Raw genomic sequence first — 14,340 nt, forward strand, 5'->3', positions numbered from 1 at the left:
TTCTTATCCTGGTACCATATGGTTATGTTCAAATGACGTAGGCAATAAAAATGGATTATCTTAAGTTTGTGAAGAGGTAATTCATTTTCTCATAGTTATGATAATATGAAACACCATTTACATTTCAATATACATGTTGACTTCCATGAATCAGTTTTATAAACTTTAAATTAAATATTCTAACTGAAGAAATAAATCTATAACACTACTTGGGAATGGGTGTAGAGGTGTTAATTATACAGGTCTACATAAGTCTATAGTTTGTATAGTCAGAAAGCAAAAACCAAAGAGTTTATCTGAAATAAACATTTGCAGACTCTGTCTACTTATGTCAGTAATAAGCTAAATAATAAATAAGAAGAATCTACAGAAAATGAAGACAACTCAAGAATCAGCCTTCCAGAATTTTCAGGTTTCAGAAAAAGAAGGGCTAAAAATTAAATATGGAAAAACTTCAACCTTCTTTAATGAGGAAAAAGTAGCTTCCGGGAAGCCAGCAACATATGAATACAGAAGGAGAAAGCCAAAGAATGGGAGACACATAGGAAATATTTTCTGACTGGTTGATGACATTCAAAAAATATTAGTTATTTTGGCCTGAAGCCAAGAGTTGATGGCGAAATCAAAACTTATAAAAAGTAAGTCTAGGTGTGGGGGGGGAAGACAATGATACAGTTCATTGGAGTAGTGCTTGGATGTCGTTTTCAGTATTTACACTGACAGAGGTAGTCTTCAGTATTTACACTGACAATGGGAAGGAGAGCCTGTGATAAAAGGCAAATGCCAGAACACTTTGCAACGTGAAGGAAGTTGGATGCAGTGTTCCACACCTTAAATCTTAAACCGACTCTGATATGTGCATGTTAAGGAACCAAGCAGATAAAGACAGGAAATAAAAGCCAATAATCCTGGTATACACCAATGAAACTTCTCAGACACTTAGAGTTATGATGATAATAATTAGCATAATCATATATTATCTTATATAATAATTATTATAACAAAGCAACTATAGCTAGTATTAATTAATTTTATGCTAAACAATTTAATTACATAATTTAGTTCTCATAACACAGCATGAGATACGTATGAATAGGAACTCATTTTACAGATGAGAAAAAAAACTCTGAAAGGTTATGTCACACATCTAAAATCCTACAGCTAAAAGAGGCAGAATTAAGACTCCAAACCACGACTTTTTGATTCCAAAATCTAGACTGCTTCTCCAACAGTGTGGATGGATATTTGTCTTAAGTCAGATCTGGATGAGTCCAAAGGGGAAGGATCCAGCTAGAGACAAAGAAGGTTCTTTGTGAGTCTGCAAAGTTTCTGGCAAGAAAAAAAGTAGCACATCCAAGTATGGAAATTGAAAAAAACTTTAATAAAGAGACTATTTACAAACACATGACTAGATTAAGGAGAGGCAAAAAGGGATGTGAGAAGTACCCTGAAGCTAAGAGGTGAAGAGGCAAGGGCAAAGAGTGGTGACTGAAAGCCCAAAGAGTCAGAGCTGCATCTAGTAGGAGAGGCCTATGAACAATGAACTTTGAAGAGGAATGTGGCCACTGCTAAGACACATTCTGACCTCATCTCTGTCCTCTGATTTCCTGCCAGTGTCACCCATTTGCTAAACCCAAGCAGAAGCCAGGAGATAAATGTTGTCGATAAATCCATAAAAGTTATCTTCCTGGGATCGGTGTAGACAAGGGCAGAGAGAGGTTCTAAAGACAAAAGGAGACTATCCAGCACACCTGGTAGGAATTCAGAAGAGTAAGGGTTGACTTAGAAAACTGAGAAAGGTAGTTCATTTGGTAAACCTGGGATAAGATACATTTTTGAGCCTGTTCATCATTCCTTCTCTAAGGTACTATCATAATCCCAAATCAGGAGAAAAGTTAAATAATTTTCATACACTATAAATGTTTTTTTAATGAGTTGATTAAAATGTTTTAATCACTTATCTAATATAAATCTAAATGTAAAAGATCTGAATCTAAAAGAAATCATAATTTTAAAAATTGAGATGCCATTCACTTACCATAATGTTCACCCTTTTAAAGTGTACAATTCAGTGGTGTACACTGTAAATATTTTGAGTACAGACATCTCTTACTCTGAAACTTGATTCCACTCCCCAACCATGTGTCCTGTCTTCGTAGTCAGTATCTATATTTCATATTCTGTTTCATTCATTGCAAGACAGGCAAAGTACAGTTTAAGAGATGGCAGTTTTCAGGGGGTTCTAATTCTCTAGGCATATTGGGGTTTCCAGGCAACAGGATCCTAGAAAGTATAACTGTCATTCACACCACTGGTTTCTGTTTTGTTTGAACCATAAATAAACACTTGTTAACTTCCATATATACTCCAAGCAGAGCTAGGTTCTAGGGATATGAACATACATTAGACAAAGTTTCTGCCTTCAATGAACATTTAGTACACAGTGTGAACAAATATGTGGGATATAGCCATATAGGATAGGTAGTTTTCAAAAATTTTTGATCAAGATACATAGTCAGAAATATGGTTTAACTGCAATCCCATATACAAAAATACAATATATATGTGTATATACGTACACATATATATTATTTCACTGGAAATGATACTCAATTTAACTTCCATTATGTAACATGATATTTCCTATTCTATTCCATTCCATTCCATAAAATGCTCATCAAGACCCCAAAAAAATGATTTCATGACTCACTAAAAGAATATGCTAAACAGTGTTCTAAGTCTAATCCTCACAACATTCCTAGGAAATAGATACTATTATTATCCCCATTTTAAAGATGAGAAAACTGAGAAACAGAGAGGTCGAGTTATTTATCCAAGGTTTTTCAGTGAAAAAATCAGAGCTGGGATCAAAAAATGAAGGAGTCTGGCTGCAGAGCTTTATAGTAAAGAAGAAAAAGAGAGGCCAAATATTAAAGTTGCCAAGACCTGAGGGAGAACTAAAAGACCCTCACTGCTGATTACACACAAGGGGCAAGGGAAAGGAAATAGTTAAATAAGATTAGTGCCTGAGCTCATTCACCCAAGAAATGATTATGAATGTATGCTTCCCAGTTGGTGCCATTCTTCCAGAGAGTGACAAAAGGTGGAACAGATTCTGGAGGAATGAAAATTACTGAAAGTCTTCTGTGAGAATGCAAATACTCTGCCGGAATTAGGAAAGTGGCAGGACTAAATGTACTTATCCCTTTTCCTCTTCCTTATATTGGCCAAGTCAGACGAGTGGGAATACTTGAAGGGTCTTTTAAAACTGAGATACAATATTAACATCAGTTTCACCTATAAGCATGCAACATAATTTTACTTTGGAATGAATTATTTTAATCTTTTAGAATGCTAGTAAAATGGGAAGCTAGGGACCATTAAAGCAAAGTAAAATTTCTAATAGGAAGATCAGGAAAAGAAAATCTTCAAGTCCCAATCACCATCAGTTTCCAAGTAAAGTGGCAATTCCTAGCCTTCTAAATGGTCTTACTGAATCCTTTCCAATTTTACCCTCCTCCAATCTATTCTTCATACAGCAGGCAGAATAATCTCAATGAAAATATGATCATGTCAGTTCCCTGTTTCACTGTGCCTTTTCATTGCTCTTAAGATAAAGACCAAAACCTTTAACAAGGTCCTGTGTGGTCTGGCCCTAGCTTACCTCTCTAGCCACTCCTTCTATCATCCACTCACATTGCTCATTTTACAGTCCCTTTAATATAACATTTTCTTTCCTCCTGAAGATCTTTAAATATTCTGTTCTCACTACTACAAATGCTCCCTCTCACTCCACCATCCCTCCCTCTTTACTGAGCTAACAGTCACTAGTCCTTCAGATCCTGACTTGAATTCACATACTCAGGTAGTCTTTCCAGATGTTCTAGACTAGATTAAAACATATTGCTCTTAGAGCATACTGTGCTCACATTGTTCTTAAAACATATTAAGTATGTTCATATTAAGTATGAATTAAGTATTCGTTCTTAGACATAATCCCAATTGCATTTAAATCATAAAAGGTGAAATTATCTGTTTGCTATCTATTTTTGCTTCATCGTAAAATCTGTGAAGACATGGACTATATGTCCTAATCCCCTTGGAACCACTAGAACTGTCAGACTGCCTGAAAACTACTTAGTACAATGCATTATTTTCTCAAGCCTCGGAACTAAAAGTTTAGTAAACCAGAGAGTCAGGTAGTTTCACCTCCTCAAACGCCTTCACCTTGCAAGATTGGTATCCCTTGCACAAAGGTTATATTTAAAAGTATTCAGTGGGGCAAATACAATATTCTGTTTTAGTAATATTTGCATTACCAAAGAGAGTGAAAAGGTGACAGGCCATCATCAATAATTCAAAAAGATCTAGTTAATTTTTCCAGGTTGTCTTTTTTTTCATGCTTGTTTATATTTATAAAAATTCTTTCACTTTGACTATTCATTAGCATAACTAGCCTCCTATCATTAGTAAGATTAATAAGAGCTGCGTCTCATATCTTATTCTTGCAGTCTAAATTTTAGGTAGATAGGGCTGTTTAAGATTATGTGTATTCCTTTACATAATTTTTACATTGGTCCTGAAGACAAAATGCCTGGGTTTGAGTTCTGGCTCTGCTAAAGAATGTGACTAAATTGCTATTTTACATATACACATATGTATATATAAAATAGTGTGGTAGAAAGAACACAAGCAGTGAACCTGAAGCCATGAGGTCAAGACTTGCCTTTGTCTGGGTTTCCTGTGTGAATTTAACCAAAAGTAAGAAATGGTGCCTGAAAAGGTAAATGGTAAAATTCAAGTACTAGAGAACAGATGGCACGACTTGAAACAGATCATATGTGTAATTTAGAATAGATCATATCATATAGGTAAACATATTTATAACTTCCTAAGTTAATGACCATGGAACAAACTTTAATAGAAAAGATGAAGGCCAGCTATTGATACTTATTTTTTCTGAAAACAAACAAAACAATGGAAGTTCAAATAGTATTATTAACTTAATGTTCCTCAAGGATGTCAGAATATAAGAAAAATATCTCTTCTTACGAAAGGTAAGATTAGACCCTGATTAAAGGCAGTAGAGTCAGTTAGTTAAAAGGTTAAGAATGTTTCATTCACACCCCTTGGCTCAGAAACACGAGAGCACCTCAGACACAAGAGACACTTAAAGTGTGTAGACAGGAATACTCTGAGGATGCTGGGGCCATTTTACACCACCATCTCTTCATATCCAGCCACCAGTATCTTTATCATTACATCTATTTAGGGATTGTAATTCATATAATGCAGTAACACCATGGGCAGAAATGGATAAGTGCTGTCAAAACGTGCCCTGGATATGCAGAATCTCTCTAGTATGGGAAAGAACCACTTCTGTGGTTCTTCCAGAAGAACCACAGAAGTAAAACATTACGGGAGCAGTAGCTTTAATGAACTGCATCCTCCAGTAAGAAAGTAGAACCATCCTAGAAAAGGAGTCCCCAATGCTAAAATTTTTGCAATAAGGGACTATATATTTCAAATAATTTTCTAGCTTCATATCTGAGGTAAAGATTCCAGCCCCACATGACTGAACAGTTAGCAGGTCAAAGGAGAATCTACACACATAAATATACAACAAAGACAGGGCCTATGAAAAGATCCTGGAAGAGAAAAGAAGAATTCTGTACTCAAGATACAGAACAAAAACATACTTTTGAAAATGATTTATTATATATACAAAAAAAGGTTAGAATGTGTATACTTTGGATTCCATAAATTTCAAGAAGGTCTGCTGACTATGAAATAAAGCATTAAAATGAGATTATAAGACAAGAGGAAATAAAAAGGAATTGGCAGAAAATAACATGTCAACAAAATTAAATAAGACTACAAGAAAAGAAAATTTCCAATAGCTGAATTAAAACTTGAACAAGAGGCAGTAAAAACCATAATTGACACTGTAGAAAACCAAATCTGTAACACATGGAATAAGTCTGAAGAGATTTCCTATAATACTGAGGCAAAGTAAAAGTAGCAGAAAACACTAAGAAAGGAAATAAAAGACATGTGGGACAGATAACACTCCAACCAACAAATCATAAGTGCTCATAGGTTAAAAAAAATGAGAAAAGAGTAGGGGGTAACTAACACAAAAACTCCTTTGTAGAGAAAAGACCTGATACATAAGCCAAAATTACTCACTGAGTACATAGAAAATTGATTAAAAAAAGAGATTAATTAGTAATATTTCTTAGTGAAATTTATGAATGTCAAAAATATTCAAAGAAATATATCTAGTAAGCATCCAGCCTAATAGTGGGAGGAAGGAGTGAGAAACAGATTACCTAGGAATGGAAAAAATAAACTGGGTTGACCTCAGACTTCTCCACAATACTACATGTCAGAAAAAAAAGAGTAACATCTATACAATTCCCAAAGTGCCATCCTAAATAAACTGTTGCCCAATGTAAGAAAGCATTAGAAACACACTGTTGGGTAGACAAAGACATAGATGTTTCCCTTTTGCATATTTCTAGAAAAACTAAGATGTAATCAATTGGTGGAGAAATAAGCCTACATAAAGAACTTGAAAGGGGACTTACAGTGTTATAAAAAGGCTAGTGGGGTGCATTGAAATGAATTAAATCAATTGAAGTAAGATTACTTTAGATATTACTACCAAACAATGCAAATGTTAACTAATAATTTTCATAATAGTAGATATTAATGTCTAAAAGCCAAAATCATATTTTAAAAGCCAAGAAGTGGGAAAAGAGAGGGAAATAAAAATTCAGGAAATAAGTTCTCACTTTACATGGGATGGTTAATCAAAAAATATTTCTTTCTGTATAGTTAACAGTAAAAAATATTTAAGTACTTTTAATCTTAAAAAATACTAACATCAGCCAGTAGTAAATTAAAAAAACTTTTTAAATGTCATCAAACTTGCTAGAGAAAAGGCAAAAACAAATATGTATATGTGGATAATGGACAAAAGAAAATTTAAATGCCAAAGATAATTTCAATAAAACACAAAAATAGAAAATATAAAACAAGATGACAGGGCTTCCCTGGTGGCACAGTGGTTGAGAGTCTGCCTGTCAATGCAGGAGACACAGGTTCGGGCCCCGGTCTGGGAAGATCCTACATGCCGTGGAGCGGCTGGGCCCGTGAGCCATGGCCGCTGAGCCTGTGCTTCCGGAGCCTGTTCTTCCCAACGGGAAAGGCCACAACAGTGAGAGGCCCACATACCGCAAAAAAAAAAAAAAAAAAAAAAAGACAAGATGACATAGAAAGAGTAAGCATATCCTGATTTAATTACCCTTTACAAAAACCAGATTTGTTTACACAAAGTAAATACATCTGGCATTTGTTGTTTATAGGAAGTAGATCTAAAATAACACAGCATAGAAAGACTTAAAACAGCAGTAATATGGATAAGGATAAGACTATATTAGAATTAGAATTCTAATAAATTAAGTTATAATTACATAAAGGAAATATTCTGCAACCAATAAAACTATTCTTTAAGGTAATTTAATGAAATAAGAATGTGCTGATAATGTACAAATAAAATCATATTTTGTAAACTATATATGTGTGTATGTATGAGTGTATATATATACATATATATATATAACCAAAAAGATTAGAAGGAAGTACACCAAACTGTTAATTTTGGTGGTGGTGGGCTATGAATCATTTTAATTTTCTTCTCAGAACTTTTCTGTACTTTATCATTTTAATTAAGAAAAAATATTAGTCAGAAACATAAATACTGTAATCAATGGAAAAATATACCATCATCAATAAAAATATATCAAGACATCAATTCTTTCTAAATTAGTATGTATTTAATACAATTGATCAAAATGGTTTCTAAACTTGGCCAAGATATTCCAACATTTTAGAAGTATAAAAAAGTAAAAATATCCAAAAAGTTCAAACAAGAAATAGTACATACAATATAATGAAATATTGGCAATTAAAAAGATGGAATGGGGAACCCTCTTGCACTGTTGGTGGGAATGCAAATTGATACAGCCACTATAGAGAACAGTATGGAGGTTCCTTAAAAAACTAAAAATAGAACTACCATATGACCCAGCAATCCCACTACTAGGCATATATATATATACCCTGAGAAAACCATAATTCAAAAAGAGTCATGTACCACAATGGTCACTGCAGCACTATTTACAATAGCCAGGACATGGAAGCAACCTAAGTGTCCATGAACAGATGAATGGATAAAGAAGATGTGGCACATATATATAATGGAATATTACTCAGCCATAAAAGAAACGAAATTGAGTTATTTGTAGTGAGGTGGATGGACCTAGAGACTGTCATACAGAGTGAAGTAAGTCAGACAGAGAAAAACAAATACCGTATGCTAACACATATATATGGAATCTAAAAAAAAAAATGGTTCTGAAGAACCTAGGGGCAGGACAGGAATAAACATGCAGATGTAGAGAATGGACTTGAGGACACGGGGAGGGAGAAGGGTAAATTGGGTCAAAGTGAGAGAGTGACATGGACATATAGACACTACCAAATGTAAAATAGCTAGTGGGAAGCAGCCACATAGCACAGGGAGATCAGCTCGTTGCTTTGTGACCACCTAGAGGGGTGGGATAGGGAGGGTGGGAGGGAGACGCAAGAGGGAGGAGGTATGGGGATATATGTATATGTATGGCTGATTCACTTTGTTATAAAGCAGAAACTAACACACCATTGTAGGGCAATTATACTCCAATAAAGATGTTAAAAAAAAAAGATGGAATGAAATACACAAAATCATTACTACTGATTAAGGTGGTGGAATGATAAGTGAGTTTCATTTTCTTCTATATACTTTTCTGTATAAGTTTACCCCAATGAGAATATCTACTTTTATAAACTGTTGAAAGTAACAGCTTATTATATTTTTATAATCTGCTTTACCTACAGTCAAATGATGGAATCAATTATAATTTTTACTTTTTCTTTATACATGTCTATATTCTCTAAACTCAGTGTATGGAGCACATATTATCCCTAAATTCAGAAAACAAAAAATTGTTTAAAAAAATTGTCTTCCAATATCCATCTTCCACTGTGGTAAAAGTCAGCCAACACCCCACTGCTCCAATTTTAATGTGTTTCCTCTTGTACAGTCTTCAGAGGCAACAGGGAAAAGTTTCAGTTTTCAAACAACAGGTGACCTGACATGTCATCTTTTCTGAAAGAGCTAAAATGGGTTAGCCTAAAATTCAGCTTTCCCATGAATTGCTTAGTTTTCTGTGAAAATGTTAGTTTCTATTTTTGACTTAGTTTTGACAGAGTGAAGAACATGGGATTTTTCAGGAGAAGCATAGGCTACTCTTTGACAACAACAAAATAAATAAATAAATGAAAGAAATTATTATATTTTCTCAAAAGATGTAAACGTTGAAATGACAAAATATTTCCTTTTTGCACACTTTACTGCAAGTTGTAATTACATATGTATTTTTTATTACTGAATCACCTGTTCAACTTTACTATGCAATGAAAAACAGTTTCAAAATAAAAAACAAAGACAAATAATGAACAATGTTATTGATTTTCTTAAAAATACATATGTAATCCTAGATATCAATTACAGGATTACATATGTTTTCTTTTTGTTTGTTTGTTTGTTTGTTTTGCGGTATGCGGGCCTCTCACTGTTGTGGCCTCTTCCGTTGCAGAGCACAGGCTCCGGACGCGCAGGCTCAGCGGCCATGGCTCACGGGCCCAGCCACTCTGCGGCATGTGGGATCTTCCCGGACCGGGGCACAAACCCGTGTCCCCTGAATCGACAGGCGGACTCTCAACCACTGCGCCACCAGGGAAGCCCTATATGTATTTTTAAGAAGATAATGAATTTATCTAATTTGTCAATCCTTCCAACAAACCATCCATCCATTTATCCATTATCCCCAGAAATAATCCATAGCCCGAATTTGTGTTTATCTTTGTCATGTGTAGTTTTATACCATAACTATACATGTAGATATTTATAAATAATATATAGCATTACTTGGCTTTTTCTACTTTACATAGATATGCGGAGATGCGTCATATAATCTCTAGGATTGTTTCTTTTAGCCATTGTTTTCCCTTTCTCCATACTCCCCCCCACCATTAATTCCTTCTTTCTCAAGTTCTCCATGATTGTATATACAAACAATGCATATACAATTTTTTTAACATTAAAATATATCCATGAAAAATAAGTATCATTTCCCCCATGTGCTCACTTTCAAAATTGTTACGTCTTCCCAGTTTGATAAGTAAAAAGTATTATACCATTATTATTTTAATTTCATTTTCCTCCTCACTGCTACTTATGTGGAGCATCTTTTCACACATTGATCTTCTATGATTGACCCTTCTATCCTTTACCCACTTTTCAAATTGGAATTTGTTGTCTTATGAAGTTTGAGAGAACTCTTTCTATATGATAAATATTGATGGGGTTCAGGAAGAGCTACCTCAAAATATGGCAACTTGGCATAGTGAATATCTTTAAACTGAAGGAATTTGAGAAATGGCACATGTAGGTCATAAGCTCTTCATGTGAGAGATGCCTGCCTAAACCCAAAAAAGCTTCCTTATCTCTGAAAATGAAGGGACGAGAGGAATCTAAATAAATGGGACTTGCTAAATTTTGCCCACATTACTATCCTTAGCTCATACCCTTTGTCCTATCATATTTTTCTGTAACTTTCCACTCTTCATCAAATCTAATATAAAAATGCTCCAGTTTTACTGTATCTTTGGGTCTTCATTTCCTTATGAAGTCTCATGAGTCATGTAAAACTTAAATTTATATGCTTTTCTCTTATTAATCTGCCTTTTGTTACAGGGATCCCAGTTGAGAACTTAGAAAAAATATATTTTTCCTCTTCTGTAATATCAATCCTTTTCCTATCCTCCATATTACTAATATATCTTCTCTAAGTTAACTGTTTGGAAATTTTACCATATGATTTTTGTCATATATTTTTTAAATTTTTATATAAATAGATATTTCTATTATTTATTTTTATAGATTTATGATTTTGAGTCTCAACTAAGACAGTTTCTTACCTTTAGATTGTATATATAATCTCCTCAATTTTCTAATAGGACTTTTATTTTCAATTTTTTCATACATTTTTACTCTATCTGGAAATTACTTCTGAATCTGATTTAAAATAGGGGTCCATTTTATTTTCTTCAAGTTTGATAGGCATTGTACCAACACCATTTATTTAATAATGCACTCTTTTCTCAATGAATTAAAACACCTTTATCTTCTGTTAAATTCTTTTATGTAGTACAATCTATATCTGGATTCTCTGCTCCACTAACCTACTTGCCTATTCTTATGCCAGTATAATATTGATTTCACTACAGTGACTGTATAGTGTGATCTGACATCTGGTAAGGCAAGTTTCCTCTCAATTTTTTCTTTTTCCCAAAAGACCTTGTCACTCTTCCCCCCATATCTACTCAAGATTATATTACCTAAGTTAAAAAAAACACACATAAGTTAAGGTGAAATCAATTAATATACTTCCTGGAATTACAATAAATACATATACGAATTTGGGGAGAAATGGCCTTCTTTTATAATAGTAATTTGTTTTACCCACAATCACATATGCTTTCTCTTTTGTTCAGATCTTTTACGTCCTTCAATAGAATTATACAGGTTTATTTTTATTTGGAAATGTGTCTTTCTTGCTAAATTTATAACTAAATATTTTATAAAGTTTTAGGTGCTTTTAAGAATGGAATATTTTTTTCCCATTTCCCTTTCTACGTATTTACTACTTGAGTAGATTTTTAAATTTTTATCTAACCATTTTGTATCATCTTATTAATTTTACAAGTCCTTTTGGGTTTTTAAGTATTCAGTCAAATCATTATTTTTAAAAAAAGACTATTTTAACCTCTCTTTAGTTTTTTAATTACATCTGCCAGACCTTCCAAAAATACTGATTAAAATATATATAGAAGTTAATCCATATTTACAACCTGATTTTTGACTAGATTGTTACAGTATTTCACCTTTTGGGAAAATAACTGCTATTTGTCCTTGGTTAATAGGATATTTTACGTTTAAGTAGTTGACTTATATTTCCATTTAACTTACAGATTTTAATAAGAACAGCTAGCTGATCATTGTGATGCTTATCAACCTATCATTGATTGACTATCTGATATGGAGCCATCCTTGTATTCTTGATTTAAACCCTATTAGGCCATAGGTATTATTCTTTTAACTAAATGAAGGGTGAATTAGATATGCTACTATTGCATTTTGAATTCTGCATTTATATACTTCAGTGAGGTTGGACATTTTCTCTTTTTCCTTTTATGCTATCTCTAGCAGAATTAGGTATTAATACTGGATTCAATATAAAATGAATTTTAAGAGCTTTCTTTATTTACCATGGTCAGGACTAGCATAAAAGGCAACGTTTTTCCTTTTATTTTTTAAATTTATTTATTTATTTTTGGCTGTGTTGGGTCTTCTTTGCTTCTTTGCTTTGTGTGCGGGCTTTCTCTAGTTGCGGCAAGTGGGGGATACTCTTCATGGTGGTGTGCAGGCTTTTCAGTGTGGTGGCAGAGCACAGGCTCTAGGCACGTGGGCTTCAGTAGTTGTGGCATGCCAGCTCAGTAGTTGTGGCTCACAGGCTCTAGAGCGCAGGCTCAGTAGTTGTGGCACATGGGTTTAGTTGCTCCGCAGCATGTGGGATCTTCCCAGACCAGGGATTGAACCCATGTCCCCTGCATTAGCAGGCGGATTCTTAAGCACTGCACCACCAGGGAAGTCCCTTTTCTATTCTTTATAAGGGCTAGATAACAATTGCAAATCTGATCACTGTGCATTTTTCTATGTACTTTACTTACCTTTCTAATCTCTTTTATGGTAATAACCTATTAAAGTTTTATAATTATTGAGTCAATTTTAATAATTTATATTTTGCTAGGACATCATTTATTTATCTAGGTTTCATATGTTTCCACAGAATTACAGTAGTATCATCTTATAATTTACCTTGTGTCTATGGTTGGTCTTCTCTCTCAAACTTAAGCATATATTTTCGCTCTCTCTTTCCTTTAACAATCAGTGTGAAAATGGATTTTGCTATTTTCAAAGAATGCAAACAATGATCTATTGGGATTTCTTTCTCCTTTTTCTTTTTGGTTTTTTGGTTTTTTGCTTTTCAGTTTCTTTGATTCCAGCTTTTACCTGTATTAATTACCTCTTCCTGCTTTCTTCTTATTTATCTTATTGTTCTTTAATTAATTTATTAGGTTAGGCAAAGGAATTATTTTGTCGATGAACTAAAAATATCTCAGTAAGATTTGAGACAAGATATAATTTAATAAAATGAGATTATTGGGTGATGGGTGAAATACATCCTATCTCTATTAAGACATGTATACCTTTTAGCAAACCATTTAATATGTGTAGCTAATAGTTTCCACATCTGTAAACTGAAGAGAATACAGAGCCTCAAGATTCCTGTTAAGTAAAAAATTACACCTGATAAAATTGATAATTTTAAGTTCCATTTAAGAAACTAGGGTGTTTGGAAGAATAAGAGACCTTGGGAATCACTTCCTTTAGAAACAATAATATCTAAGAAGATTCAGGTTGTCTATGATAGTGAAATATAATGGAGACCTATACTCCATTATATATATATTTTTATATATATATATATATATATATTTATATTCTATAAATGTTCAGGTCATAATCAAGTGAACTCCTAAGAAGTTTCACAAATATGAATGCCCTAGTACAAGACCTTCTTAAAGAAGGTGCATCTAAGTTATGTTGCTTAAAATGACAGAAAGATTAAAAAAACAACAACAACAACAAAAAACTACTATGCTACTAAACCACATCCTTATATTTTTCTTAGAAATAAAGAAGCTGGGGTCAAATGGGTTTCCAGGGACTTCGTAAACACTGTGATCTTGCGAACAAAAATCTAGGTATATTTATTTACACTTTTATTGGGAGAGTTAATCACATTGATGGATTTGCAAAGAGTCTGGGACCTGAGAGAGGTTGAAAAAAACTATTCTAGGTTAGTAATCCAACTTCTACCTTTAGTCTGTGATCAAACTTTTCTATGGTCATACTTTTGCTACTTCACCAAAGAGACCTTCTCTTTGTTGGATAGCTACAACTAGTAAAAACTCTAGTTTACGTCAAGTCAAACTTTACCTCTAAAATTCTCATCTATTTTGTTGATTTCAGTCTCTGGAGCTTCACACAGTAGAACAATTCCCCATTACAGAAAATAGCCTTTTACATATTTGGAGATAGCCATC

The 14,340-nt window shown here is 33.6% G+C and overlaps 1 protein-coding gene across 6 annotated transcripts in view; it reads right to left on the minus strand.

Annotated features, from left to right (window-relative positions):
- Positions 1 to 14,340, minus strand: part of METTL15 (methyltransferase 15, mitochondrial 12S rRNA N4-cytidine) — a 382,965-nt gene that overhangs the window by 279,885 nt on the left and 88,740 nt on the right. The gene's annotated exons all lie outside the window — the stretch shown is intronic.

This window comes from Mesoplodon densirostris, chromosome 7 (genome assembly GCF_025265405.1).
Source record: "Mesoplodon densirostris isolate mMesDen1 chromosome 7, mMesDen1 primary haplotype, whole genome shotgun sequence".
Lineage (NCBI taxonomy): Eukaryota > Metazoa > Chordata > Mammalia > Artiodactyla > Ziphiidae > Mesoplodon > Mesoplodon densirostris.